Consider the following 4,678-nt stretch of genomic DNA (forward strand, 5'->3'; position numbering starts at 1 on the left):
ACACCAGGGCTCCCAGACAGCCCAGCGCAACTCTGAGCGTTTCCAGCCGGCTGGAGTGCGTGTGGGGTCAGTCTCTCTCTCTCTCTCTGTCTCTGTCTCTCTCTCTCTCTCTCTCAGTGGTAGTGAAGGCATGGTTGTACTCACTTCAGTAACTACTCTTTTATCTCGAGGGAAAACTGTCATGCCAGATTGTTTCTGGGTCTGGTATCTACCCATTCCTTGCCCTGACTGGTGAGGAGAGGAAAAGCAACATCTGTCACCTCCTTTGGGCTGTTTCAGGAGTCACAGCACCCTGCCCTGCAGACAGAACTCCACAGGAGTTGGGATATATATTTTGGTCACCAGGGTTATCTCTGGGCTCTGAGCTGGCATTGCAAATCCACTGCTCCTGGTGTCCATTTTCCCCTTGTTTTTCTTTTCTCTTACTGAATAAGACAAAAATGAGAGAGAGAGAGAGAGAGAGAGAGAGAGACCTGCAGCCCTGCTTCATGGCTCGTGAAGCTTCCCCCTGCAGGTGGGGAGTGGGGCCAGGACCCAGGTCCTTGTGCACTGTAACAGGTGTGCTCAGCCCAGTGCACCATCCCCCAGGGACGGGATCCTCCCCAGAGACGGGGGGTAGGGATCAGAAACAGAAGTGCCCGACACAAACAGCCGTCATGAAGCTTTATAACAACACAGTTTTCGTCTAGCGGGAGAAATGACAGTTTAATAGCAGCTGGACAGACTCCGCTCCCCCCACCCCTTGGTATACAGATGTTCCCGTTTTCACCGGAACTGCTCGTGGTCTTGAAGATCTGGGAGCAAGTACGTGATGGTAGCAGGCTGCGTTTTAAACCCATCAAGCTAAAGAGAAAGGGACACTTGACTCAGCAGCCTTGATGAGGGGTGGGGGGCCCTACAGACAGCCCTTGCCCTCCCACAAGCCCCCACCTCAGAACTGGGCCTGAAGGATGGAGCAGCCCTCCCCACCCCCGCCCCTGCCACCTCTGAACAGAATGAATGATGTGTGGGGGATGCCCAAGATGGGGAGATGGGAATGGGCAGACAGAGGGTGGCATGGCCCCGGCCGGCTGCCGGCTTTCTCGTCCTGCCCCTCTAGGGACCCTGGGTTACAGGGCTCGCCCACCTTGTCCAAGCCCATCTCAGAACCCTGGTGGCACCTGGGAAGATAATCCCGGGACTGGGTGGGGGCCACTAAGTGTCCAGGCTTCCTGTGTCCACCTCCAGACGGGGACATTCACTCCTCCTGACCTCAGGATGCAGACCTCAACTGTGGGCCTGCCCCGCTCCCCCAGGACCCCCAAGAAGGAAGGCGTCCAGAGGAGTGTCAGGTGGTTTGTTTTTGGGCGAGGAACGTGCATACCTCTGCCTTCAAATGTGGGGTGCGGGGTGGGGACTGGAACTCAACGGAGGGGCTGTGGAATGCGACCTTGGGGGAAGCCAGTGACACCCTCAGCGAGTCCTGGAGCACTCACTGGGGGGGCACAAACATGGACGTCTCTCTCACAAGGACCCCGTTCCCCACATGGGCCTTGAACTCAGGCAAGAGCCTCCCCCAAAGCAGACCTTCCCCGTCTCCGCAGCTATGGCTCCCACCTCTGACCCTGGCAACCATTTCTCCTGCCTCTAGACCCAGCGGATCAGCAGAAGGGGAGAATCAGCAGCGGCTCCTAGCAGCCATCTGGTCAACCGCACGCCGCCCCTGGCCAGGGCAGGGTCCCCGGGCTCCAGCAGGACTCTCAGGTAAGGAGCCTCCCTGCCCGCCTGCCTCCCCTGCAGCCGGCCGCCTCATTTGTCTGTCTCCTCCCGCTCCCACTGGAAATCCTGCCCCGTCATCTGGTAGAACATCATGTTGAAAGGCTTATAGAACTTGCGCAGTCTGTGGATGACGTCGGGGTCGATGCGGGGGTGAGTTCGGCCCTTGCTCTTGCCCAGGCAGCGGGGGGCGCTGCCGTCCTCGGGCTTCTTGAGGCAGGGGAAGCCCTTGGTCTTGTTGAAGTAGAAGTGCCTCTCGGTCACCAGGCGCTCGAGGCCCAGGAAGTCCTGGACCTTGGCCATCTCCCCGGCCGGGTCCACGATGAGGCGCTCGCCGCTGACAAAGAGGATCTGGGAGAGGGGGAAGAATTGCAGCCAGTTCTCCAGGTGCAGCGCGTAGATGCCGATGCGGATGGCGCTCCACGAGGCATCAATCAGCCCCAGGGTCCGGTTCTTGAAGGCCAGCACCTCGAAGGCGGGGATGTCGGGCTTCTTGGACAATGTCTGTGTGTAGTCGGAGATGGCCCGGGTCACGGGGTCGCGCACCACCCACGATCAGCTTGATGTCCTTGGCCATGGCGTGGATGCGTCGGGGGGGCCTCGCTGGTCACGAAGTAGCTGGGTGTCTTCTCCATGGTCAGCTGCCCGTCCAGCGTCTTGGGCATCACGTTCCTGGAGGGGGGGGGAGGGAGAGCGAGCCGTCATTCCCGGCAGGAGGAGCTTGGCCCCTTGGCCTAGGGTGTGTGTGTCGGGGGTAGACAGCCTGTTAGGAGGCTGCTCTGAGAAGCCTGGGGACCTTAGTATTATTAGTATTGTAAATTATAGTATTATACTATAGTATTATAGTATTATTAGAATTGTAAATTATAGTATTATACTATAGTATTATAGTATTATTAGTATTGTAAATTATAGTATTATACTATAGTATTATAGTATTATTAGTATTGTAAATTATAGTATTATACTATAGTATTATACTATAGTATTATAGTATTATTAGTATTATTAGTATTATAGCACTGTGAATCCCATGTTCCTGGAGGCCCCTTTTTTTTCACCTTATTCGATGGGACAGAGAGAAACTGAAAGAGGAGGGGAAGGCAGAGAGGGGGAGAAAAAGATAAGACACCTACAGACCTGCTTCATCACTTGCAAGGCAACCCCCCCTGCAGGTGGGGAGTGGAGGGGCGGAGGGGTTTGTGCTTTGTACTATGCACACCACCCCCAGACCTCCCAGGACTTTCTTTTTAAAAAAAAAAAAAAAAGACTAAATTCAGTGAATTCAGCTTCCTAGAGGCTCCAGCACATCAGCAGAGAAGCTTTCTCCCTGAAGGTGGGGACCAGGGACTCGAACCTGGATCCTTGTGCACTGTAACATATGCACCCAACCAGGTGGGCCACCACCTGGCCTCATTATTAAAAACATTTTATTTATTAATTTATTGGACAGAGACAGAGACTGAAGGGGGAGACAGGGAAGAAAGAGACACCACAGCACTGCTTCACTGCTCATGAAGCTTCCCTCCCTGTGAGTGGGGATTAGGGGCTTGAATCTGGGTCCCTGCATATGGTAACGTGTGCATATGGTAACGTGTACCACCACCTGGCCTCCTATTTTATCTTATGTTGATGAGAGGTCAGAGAGAAAGATATAGAGGGAGAGAGAGACCAGAGCACTGCTCAGCTCTGGCGGATAGTGGTGCAGGGGATTGAACCTGGGACTTTGGAGCCGGTTCTCTTTAAACGCCTTGTCCCAATCAGTTCTGACTAGTCTCATCAGAAAGGACTGGCACTGCCAGGGCGGATGCATTCATTCTTGGGGACCTTGCCCATGGGGTGGAGGGGGCTTCTTGAATCACCTCATCTCTCACCGGTTCCCTTCTGCCCAGATCGGTTCTTAGTATCTCCCCCGAATTAGTTTGCTAATCCATGTGATGGTGTTAATAAGAGCGCCTGGCCACTTCACCTCTGAGCAGGGGGATTCGGCTGAGCTAAGGCTGGGCAAGCATTAAGAATGGAATGTACCCCGTGTCAGAGCCCAGTAGAGGGGGTGAGGACAGCGATCACTGCGGTTGATCTCGGTTGTGCGCTCAACAAGACCTCGGCAATAATCTAGCTGGGGGGCGAGGGGGTGGGTGGAGATATACCCAGTTGTCTGTATTTCTCTCACCTGCAGCTCAGAGTGCAGTTAAAAAAAAAAAATCCTTAAATGGCCGAAGAGAACAAAACCAATCCCAGAGAGCCGCATTTTGTGACATACACAGCAATTATATGGAATCCGACTGCCTAGGCTGCTCAGTGAACTTTCACCGGGTTCCGCCCTGCTCACCCCTGTGTGTCCTCAGCAGCGGCTTCTGCAGTAGTTTCCCTATCGCAGAACAGAGAGGTGAGCGCTTGAGGTCGAAGCCCTGTGTGTGTTACCAAGTGTGTGTTACCTGGCGCTTACTGGATAGAGATGGAGAGAGCTGGGGGGTGGAGAGACAGAGACACCTGCAGCCCTGCTTCATGGCTCATGAAGCTCCCTCCCTGCAGGTCCCTAAGGACCTAGGGCTTGAATCTGGGGCCTTAAGAAAAAAAATATATATATATATTTATTTATAGGGGCTGGGTGGTGGCGCGTCTGGTTAAGTGCACGTGTTATTGTGCACAGGGGTACAGGTTCAAGCCCCCAGTCCCTACCTGTAGAGGGAAAACTTCATAAGTGGTGAAACAAGGCTGCAAGTCTCTCTCTCTCTCCCTCCCCTTCCCCTCTCATTTTCTCTCTGAACTGTCCAAAAAAAAGGTTTAAAAATGCTTAAAAATTATTTATTTATTTAAAGAGATAGAAAGGGACAGGTGGTGGCTCACCTAGTTAAGTGCACACATTACAGTGTGCAAGGATCCGGGTTCAAGCCCCCGGTCTCCACCTGCAGGGGGAAAA

The 4,678-nt window shown here is 53.6% G+C and overlaps 1 pseudogene; it reads right to left on the reverse strand.

Annotated features, from left to right (window-relative positions):
- Positions 1-646: 646 nt before the first annotated feature.
- LOC132536241 (heparan sulfate glucosamine 3-O-sulfotransferase 4-like) lies at positions 647-2,455 on the reverse strand (annotated as a pseudogene).
- Positions 2,456-4,678: the final 2,223 nt, after the last annotated feature.

This window comes from Erinaceus europaeus, unplaced genomic scaffold (genome assembly GCF_950295315.1).
Source record: "Erinaceus europaeus unplaced genomic scaffold, mEriEur2.1 scaffold_1305, whole genome shotgun sequence".
NCBI lineage: Eukaryota > Metazoa > Chordata > Mammalia > Eulipotyphla > Erinaceidae > Erinaceus > Erinaceus europaeus.